The sequence below is a fragment of the Heterodontus francisci genome, unplaced genomic scaffold (assembly GCF_036365525.1).
Source record: "Heterodontus francisci isolate sHetFra1 unplaced genomic scaffold, sHetFra1.hap1 HAP1_SCAFFOLD_121, whole genome shotgun sequence".
NCBI classification, from domain to species: Eukaryota; Metazoa; Chordata; class Chondrichthyes; order Heterodontiformes; family Heterodontidae; genus Heterodontus; species Heterodontus francisci.
In genome coordinates, this window is record NW_027140425.1 from 5,239,761 (window position 1) to 5,250,000 (window position 10,240).

Genomic DNA, 10,240 nt, shown 5'->3' on the forward strand with positions numbered 1-10,240 from the left:
AACATCCCCACCTGTCCCTATATTTCCCTACCACCTACCTATACTGGTGACAATTTATAATGGCCAATTTACCTATCAACCTGCAAGTCTCTTGGCTTGTGGGAGGAAACCGGAGCACCCGGAGAAAACCCACGCAGACACAGGGAGAACTTGCAAACTCCACACAGGCAGTACCCGGAATCGAACCCGGGTCCCTGGAGCTGTGAGGCTGCGGTGCTAACCACTGCGCCACTGTGCCGCCCCAATGATGGGTGATTGGGATTTGCTGTGAGTTAGGGTACAGGCCGCAGAGTTCTGAATGGGCTGTGGTTTATGGGGCTTTATAACTGGCAGGGTGACCAGGATAGAATTGGAATAATGAAGTATGCTTTAACAAAGGCACGGATAAGGGTTTATACGTCAGATGGGCTGAGGCAGAAATCTAGATGGACGATATAATGTAGATGTTATTTGTGTCAAGGAAACACGATATTCCAATGAAGAATCTTAATTAATTGGTTGGAAATTTGTATTTAACTTTTATTGTCAAAAATCCTGCAGTTAATCTTTAAAAAACTAGCAGCCAAGATGGCCACTGCAATTTGCATCTGAAACACCTTTTCACATTCCAACGTCTCCAGCAGGACACACATGTCTGATGAGCCGAGATGCAAAATAATGGCTTGTCTTGAGACTGAATTACCTAAGCTTGCATTCATTATCACGACATTCAAGGCGGTCCTGACATATTGACTTTGAAAGAGCAACCCCTCTAAGTGGAAATGCTGGCATGCTGAGCCCTGGCGAGCCGAAAATTCCCAACCTTGAATTTCAGTGAAAAGATGTTTCAGCTCGCAGATGACACGAAAATTGTTGGTGTCGTAAATAGTGAGGAGGAAAGGCTTTGATTACAGGGTACAGGCTGGCTAGTGAGATGAGCAGGGCAGTGGCAAATGGAATTTGATCCTGGAAGCGTGAGGTGATGCATTTTGGGATGATTAACAAGGCCAGGGAATATACAATAGATGGTAGGAACCTGGGAAGTACAGTTGATCAGAGGCATCTTGGTGTACTTACACATATATCACTGAAGGGAGCAGCACAGGCAGATAAGTTGGTTGGGAAGGCTTATCGAATATTTGCCTTTATTAGCCGAGGCATAGAATATAAGAGGAGGGAGGTTATGATGGAGCTGTTTCAAACACTAGTTAGGTCATAGCTGGAGTACTGTGTGCAGTTCTGGGCACCATACTATAGGGAGGATGTGATTGTACTGGAGAGGGTGCAGAGGAGATTCACCAGGATGTTGTCTGGGCTGGAGCATGTCAGCTATGAAGAGAGACTGAAAAGGTTTCTTTTGGTTTCCTTAAAGCGGAGAAGGTTGAGGGGGGACCTGATTGAAGTATACAAAATTACGAGGGGCATTGATAGGATAGAGAGGTAGAATTTTTTATCCCTTAGCGGAGGGGGCCACTAGCCAGGGGGTATCGATTTAAGGAGCTGGAGGTTTAGAGGGAATTTGAAGAAAACAAATCTCAGTCAGTGGGTGGTTGAAATCTGGAACACACTGCCTGAAAGGCTGGTCGAGACATGAATCCTCACAACATTTCGGAAGCATTTTGATCAACACTTGAAGCACCATAGCTATGGGCCACATGCTGGAAAATGGGATTAGAATAGATAGGTGCCTGATGGCCATGCACAATCACGATGGACCGACGGTCCGGTTTCAGTGTTGTATGACTCTATAACTCTCTGACTCTTTTAGACTACAGTGCCTGTACATGCCGGTATACGAAAGACCAAAGCCCGCATAAGACAGCAGTTTGAGTGGCCAAAACTCCACAAAGATGTGGTGGATTACTGTGCCAGGTTGAGGGGAAACCCCAACCAACAGTAAAACCTGCACTCCGAAGTCCTGTACTGGTGTTAAGAGGACCATCCAGCACAGGGCTGGTGAACTGCAAGGGACCCCTGCCGAGAACGAAAGGGGACAGGCAGGCATTTGGCTGGCAAAACTTTAGAAAGAGAAGGGGAAAAAGTGACCCAGAAGACAGGTTAAAGGAACTCCAGGAAGAATCCCAGATGAAACCCCCTACTGTCTGGTCAACCAACCCCGTAAAAATGTGAAACATTAGACGCCACATCCTCCCATGTGAATGCAGACTCGAGAAGCACCCCGCCAGAGTTGCTAACAGCATTTACAGGAACCTGCAGAGACAAATAGAGACCTCCCGGGGGCAGAAAAACGGTGAGGGTGATGCCTCACCTGGTCGAAGTGTCAAAGGAGAACGCAGTTAATTCTGCACAAATCCCTGCAGGTAGGACTGTCCCAGATAACAAAGGGGAGAGTAACAAAGACTCCTCCCCCACAGTCAGAGGAAAAGGGAACCACCATCCCCTGAAGACAAAAGTCTTTACATCAGTGAGTTCAGGATAGACCCGCCCCCACCCCCACTAACTCCCCTAAAGGGAAAAATTAAAGCAGCCCTGCACCTAGAACAGACCATGTTTAATAAGCTTAAGATTGGTGAATGAATGGACTTTCTATATTTTATATTAATTTGTCAAACTCTGTTATGAAATGAACCGCTTGTCTTCAAACCACAATTCATTCCCCTGGGTGGGGAGGTGTCGGGCAAACCCCCCCAGCTGCCAAGACTGGGCACACATTATTTCACCACATGAGCATTAAAAGTTAAACATTGCAAGTTCCTGACTGGAAAGACATTTGAGTAGTATCAAACAATGCGGAAACAAAGGGAGCCAGTACCTGCGCCAATACGCAGAAAGAGACCTGGTCAAACCAGTTGGTCACGTGACCACCTGCTGGACGACTCGAGGAGTTTTACACTGGAAATACAGATTTTGAACTCAGAACACTGTCTGATCCTGGACCGAGAACATCTCCTCCCCTGTCTGCCTGCCGTCATCATTTCCCACGGAACTGAATCTCGCAAAAACACGTGAAACACAAAGAGAGAAAGGGTTCCTCCATGAACAAGGTTTCACAAAAGACTACTGGGCCCCAACAAAACGCAAGACCATATCTTCAATCAAGGAATACAGCGAGTTCGAGAAACAGTAACACGATATTGCCTCAAACTGTTCTACTTATCTTTTCCTCTGATCTTTGCTGTTCTTATCTGCATGATTATATTGTGTGCGCATGCTAGTGTGGGCACGTCGTATATTCGTAGGTGTGAGTTTAAATTCAAGTTTCAATAAATGTCATTCTTTCTTCTTTAAACCAAAGCAATCCTGTTTGCGTTCATTTCTTTGCCTTGTAATTGGAAAGTTGTGAACAAGGATTCACAAAGCGGGAGCTCAAAATACAGCATGTTTAAAATTAAACTCTTACAGTAACACTAGGTAATGACAGAAAAAGACCCCTAGACACATTCCTCAGCTGGTCGCAACAGGAAATTGGCTGCTGTGCTTCCTACATTACAGGAGTTACACATTAAAAAGCAATCATTGGTTGTGAATGGCTTTGCGACTTGTAGTGGTCAGGAAAGGCGCTGTATAAATGGAAATCTTTTCTTTTATGTTCAATGTCAGCATGCAGGAAATTAGCCAAGTGACAGAAAGCAGAATGGCTATTGTTCAGTCTGGAGTGATGTACACAGTGGGGTTCCCCAGGGTCACTGTTGGGATCACTGTTGCTGTATGTTAATACAATGGGCTTGTGTACAGAGAGGATAATGTCAAGGTTTTTAGATGGCAGGAAGCTCAGAAATGTTAATAAACAGTGAGAAGGACAGTAACAGACTTCAGGGGGACAGAGACTGACTGGTAGAATGGGCAGGAACATGGCAGAAGTAATTTAACGCAGTGAAGTGTGAAGTGATATAGTTTTGTAGGAAGTTTAGTTTCAGTTTAGTTTAGTTTAGAGATACAGCACTGAAACAGTGTAAGGGTGTAAGTGTAAGGTAAGGCAATGTAAGGGTGCAAGTGTAAGCGAAGGCAATGCAAACACAAGGATTAAATGAGGAGACAGGAACAGAGAGACTTGTGCATTCACACAGATCTTTGAAGGTAGTTCGAATGTTTACAACTTTATTCAGAGGTCTTCAAACTTATGACAGAGGGGCGCAGTGGTTAGCACCGCACCGCACAGCTGCAGCGACTTGGATTCGATTCTGGGTACTGCCTGCGCGGAGTTTTCAAGTTCTCCCTATAACTGCGTGGGCTTTTGCTGCGTGCGCCGGTTTCCTCTCAGCCATAAAAATTTTAGGTTGATCAGTGAGTTGGCCATTATAAACTGCCCCTTGTATAGGAAGATGGGGATGTGAGAGGATAATGGGAGCAACGTAGGATAGGTATAAATGGGTGTTGTTGGTCGGCACAGACTCGGTGGGCTGAAGGACCTGTTTCAGTGCTGCATCTCTAAATAAATATAATAAGAATGCCAGATAAAAAGCGCTGTTGAGAACCAGGCTGAATATAGTAGCTCCAGAGGGGAAGTAAAAAAAAGCAAATAAGAGAAGCAAAGAGAAAGCATGAAAAGAGACTTGCAGCTAGCATTAAAGGAATTTCCAATGCTTTATGCAGGCATATAAATAGTAAAAGGGTAGTTAAAGGAACCAATGCAGGACCAGAAATGGTATTTATAGATGGAGTCAGAGGGCATAGCTAAATAAATACTTTGCATCTGTCTACAACAAGGAAGAAGATATGGAATCCTTTTCTTTATTTGCCGAGGTATAGAATATAAGAGCAGGGAGGATTTACTGGAACTGTATAAATCAATAGTTAGGCCACAACTTGAGTACTGTGTGCAGTTCTGGTCACCTCATTACAGAAAGGATGTAATTGCACTTGAGAGGGTATAGAGGAGATTTATGAGGGTGTTGCCGGAACTGGAAATAATGAAGCTTTGAGGAAAGATTTGATAGGCTGGGGTTGTTCTCCCTGGAACAGAGAAGACTGAGGGGAGATCTGATTCAAATGTACGAAATTGTGAGGGGCCTGGATAGAGTGGAGATGAAGGGTCTATTCAATTATCAGAGGGATCAGTGACGAGGGGGCATAGATTTAAAGTGCTTGGTACTAAGACTATAGGGGAGATGAGAACTTTATGTTCTCCCAGAGGGTGGTGGGCGTCTGGAACTCACTGTCCAAAAGGGTAGTTGAGGCAGAAACCCAGAAGTCATTCCAAACGGGTTTGGATATGCAGCTCAAGTGTTGTAATCTATTAAATGCTGGAAGGTGGGATTTGAATGGGTGGATCGTTCTTCAGCTAGCAGAGACACGATGGGCCAAGGGGTCTTTTTATGTGTCGTAACCTTTCAATGATTCTACGATGCAATCGAGGCATTGCTGAAAGACGAGGCAAGTCAGACACTAGCGGGAATTAAAATTGATAAAGAGGAAGTATTAAATCGGCTCTCTGTGCGTGAAGTGGATAAAACACCAGGAACAGATAACATGCATCCAAGGATACTGATGGAAGTGAGGGTAGAAATCGCAGAGGCACTGGTCATAATTTTTCAATCTTCCTTAGACTCGGGGATGATGACAGAGGACTGGAGAATTGCAAACGTTGCACCCTTGTTCAAAAAAGTTTGTCAAGATACGCTCAGCAACTACAGGCCAGTCAGTTTAACTTCGGTAGTGCGAAAACGTCTAGAAAAAAATAATTTGGGACAAAATTAATAGTCACATGGACAAATGCGAATTAATTCAGGAAAGCCAGCATGGATTTCTTAAGGGAAAATCATGTTTAACTAACTTGCTGTAGTTTTTTGAGGAAGTAACAGAGCAAGTTGATGAGGGCCATGCTGTTGATGGGGTGTACATGGACGTTCATATAACAGTCTATTCAGTTTCAATTGAACCTTTACTTCAATCTTGGAATTCAGAGTAGAATCTCAAAATTTGCCAATGATACCAAAGTTGGAGGAGTGGTAAACAGTGAGGATGATATAAACTGCCTGCAACAGGATAGAGACAGGCTAGCAGAATAGACAGAGAAGTGGCAGATCGATTTTAATACAGAGGAGTATGAGGTGTGCATTTTGCAGGGGGAATAGTGTGAGGTGATGCAGATAGAATGACACAGATCTAAAGAGTGTGCAGGAACAGACGGACCTGTGTGTGGATGTGCAGAGGTCTTTGAAGATGGCAGGACATATTGAGAGAATGACTACAAAGCATATGAGATCTTGAGCTTCTTAAATAGAGGCATAGAGTACAAAGCAGGAAGTTATGCTGAAAATGTATACAACTCTGGTTAGGCCCCAAGTGGAGTATTGTGTCCAGCACTGGTCATCATTCTTTAGGAAGGATATGAGGGTCCTTGCGAGGGTGCAAAGCTGGGAAAAGCTGGGGTTGTACTCCCTGGAGTAATTGAGATTGAGGGAAGATTTACTAGAAGTGTACAAGATTATGACGGAATCACAGAGAATAACAAAGTTGTTACAGCACATACGAAACACATTCAGCCCAACGCATCTGCACCTGTTCTCCGAGTGAGTAAATCACTTAGTGCCATTTCCCCAAATTTTCCCCATAATCCTAAACATTCTTCCTTTTCAGTTCACTATAGAATTCACTTTCGAATGCGTCGAGTGAACGTGTCTCAATCGCAATCTCTGACAGTGCATTCCAAATCCTAACCACTAACTGTGTGAAAATGTTTTCCCCGTGTTAGCGTTGCTATTTTTTAAATCAAGTATATAGAGTTCTGAAGAAGGGTCACTGACCTGAAACGTTAACTCTGCTTCTCTCTCCACAGATGCTGCCAGACTTGCTGAGTATTTCCAGGATTTCTCATTTTTATTTCGGATTTCCAGTATCCGCAGTACATTGTTTTTATATTAAATCTATGCCCATCCATTCTTAATCCTTTGACGAGTGGGAACAGTTTGTCCCTACCTATTCTGTCCAGACCCCTCATGATTTTGACTGGGTTAGATAAGATAGACGAGGAAAAACTGTTCGTATTATCTGATGAAACACGGACCAGGGAACACAGATGGAAGATTTTGGATAAGAGATGCAGGGGAAATATGAAGAAGAAATTTTGACGCAGTGGATGGTAATGAGCTGGAACTCACTGCCCATGAGGGTGGTGGAAGCCAAGACAATCAATGATTTAGGAACATAGGACCATAAGAGCATTCAGCTTATCCAGCCTGACCTGCCATTCAATGCGATCATGGCTGATCATCCACTTTATTGCCTTTTCCCCACACTATCCTCATATTCCCTTATATCATTGGTATTTAGAAATAGGTCAGCCTCTGCTTTAAACATACACAATGACTGAGCTTGCACAGCCCTCTGGGGTAGAGAATTCCAAAGATTGACAAACCTCTGAGCAAAGAAATTTCTTCTCATCTCTGTCCTCAGTGGCTTCCCACTTATTTTGAAATAGTCTTCCTTGGTTCTAGACCAGGGGAAACATCTTAGCTGCATCTTCCATGTCTATTCCTTTAGGTCCTTTGTAGGTTTCAATGAGATCATCTCGCATTCTTCTAAACTCTAGAGAATGAAGGCCCAGTTTCCCCAATCTCTCTTCATAGGACAGTCTCGCCAACCGGGAACAAGTCTTATGAACATTCTTTGCACTCCCTGTATGGCAATAATATCCTTCCTAAAGTAAGGGGACCAAATCCTTGATATATATATATATATATATATTGTGAACAGCTGGGGCCCAAGCAATGATCCCTGCAGTGCACCACTAGTCACATCCTGTCAACGCGAGAATGAGCCACTTATTTCTACTCTCTGTTTTCAGCCTGTTAACCAATCCTTAATCCATGCCAGTATATTGCGTCCTATCCCATGTGCTTTAATTTTGCTAACCAACCTTCTGTGGGAGACTTTATCAAAAACTTTCTGAAAATGCAAATATACCACGTTCACCAACTCCCCTTTATCAATTCCGTTGGTAACATCGTCAAAATGTCCAACAGATTCATCAAACATGATTTCCCATTCATCAATCCATGTTGACTATACCAATCAGATCATTATTATCCAAGTGTCCAATTATAACATCATTTATAATAGATTATAGCATTTTTCCAATGACTAATGTAAGGCTTACAGGTCTGTAATTCCCTGTTTTATCATTCCCTCCCTTCTTAAATAGTGGGGTGACATATGCTACCTTGCAATCTTAAGGAACCGCTCCAGAATCTGTACAATTATTGAAGATAATCACCAATGCATCCACTATCTCCAAAGCTATCGCTTTCAGCACTCCTGAGATGTAGAATGTCAGGTGCTGGGGACTTATCATCCTTCAACCCCATTAATTTCTCCAATGCAACCTTCTTTCTAATACTAATTTCCTTCAATTCCTCATTCCCCCACTCCCTTGGATATCTAAATCTGGGAGATCTCGTTTTTATTCCTCAGTGAAGACAGACACAAAGTAAACTTTTAGCTTCTCTGCCATTTCTCTATTCCCCATTATAAATTCTCATTACTGCGTGTAATGGACCCACACTTGTCTTAGCCCAACGTTTCCTTTTTACGTACCTGTAGAAGCTTTTACAGTCCGGTTTTTTTATTTTTCCAGCAAACTTTCAGATTCTATTCTCCCTTTCTTTATCAGTTCCTTCATCCTACTTTGTTGTATTATAAAATCCTGACAATCCTCAGGTTTATTGCTATTTATAGCAACTTTATAGGCCTTTTCTTTTATTCTGTTACAATACTTAAATTCCTTTGTTGTCCACAGTTGACTGCCTTTACTTCTGGGGTTTATTTATCTTGAACAAATATATAGTTGCTGTAAACTATATAATATTTTTTTAAAGACTATCCATTGCCGAAGTACTGAAATACCTCTTAACATAATTTCCCAATCCACCTCGGCCAATTTATTCCGCATACCTTCATGATTTCCTTTGTTCAAATTTAACACACTGGCTTAAGATCAAACCACCTCACTTTGAAACATAATGTAAAATTTATCCCTGAAGGTTATTTTACAATGAGATTATTAATTAGCCCTACTCATTACATAAGACTAGATCTAAAATAGCCTGTTTTCTAGTCGGTTCCTCAACATACTGCTCTTGGAAACTATCCCAAACACAGTCCAGAAACCCGTCATCCATAGCATTTGTTCTCATTAGGTTTACCCAGTCTATATGAAATATATATGTCACCCGTGATTACTGTATTACCCAAGCTACATGATACTCCAATTTCCTGATTAATGCCATTCCACACACTACCACTACAGTTTGGTCGCCTAAAACATCTCCTACCAGTGTTTTCTGCCCCTTGTTGTTTCTTAGATACACCCAAACAGATTCCATATTTTGCTCTTCAGACCTGAGATCCTCCCTTACTAATGTACTGATCCTATCCGTTATTATTAGCGCAACATTACGTCCTTTTCCTTTTTGCCAGTCCTTCCCAAATGTCGAATATGCTTGTATATTCAGTTCTCAGTCTTGGTCACCCTGTCCCAACGTTTCATTGAACATAACATTGAACATGTTATGACAATTAGATCAGAAACAATTACCTCTATTTGGCCCTTTGAATCATCTACCTTGTTGGGAATATTGCGTCACACACTCCCTCCCTCCCTGACTCTCTCTTTCTCTCCACCACCCTCTCTCTCTCCCCACCTCAAGTGTGTGTACGTCTCGCTGTGCATGTGTGTTTGTGTTGTCCCTCTCTCTCGCCGTCTGTCTGTGTGTGCGTGTGTCTCCCTGTCTCTCTCTGTCTGTGTGTTTGTGCCTGTGTGTGAGTGTGTCTCTCTCTTCTTTTCGCTCTCTCCATGTGTGTGTACGTCTCTCTCTCTCTGTACATGTATGTTTGTCTGTGTCTCTCTCTCTCGCCGCATGTCTGTGTGTGTATCACCTTCTCTCTGTGTCTCCCTATATCTGTGTTTGGGTGAATTTGTGTGTCTGTCTATCTGTCTGTCTCTCTCTATCTGTTTGCCTCTCTCACTCTCTGTCTCTGTGTATGTGTGTCTGTCTCTCTCTCTCTGTATTACTCTTTCTTTCTCTGTATTACTCTCCCTCTGTATTAATTTCTCTCTCTCTCTCTCTCTCTCTCTGTATGTGTGTGTGCCTCTCTCTATATGTGTGTGTGTGTGTGTGTCTGTCTGTTTCTCTGTTTCTCCACATATTATGATCCGATGACATTAGACTATCGGATCCTATATGCACTTGAAATTATTCAATACATTTACTATCCCATCCTGGCTATTGTAGGTGGCCCTGGTACGTCTCTCTATACAGCTATCAATTCTATAAAATATATTTACCTATATTACTGTTCT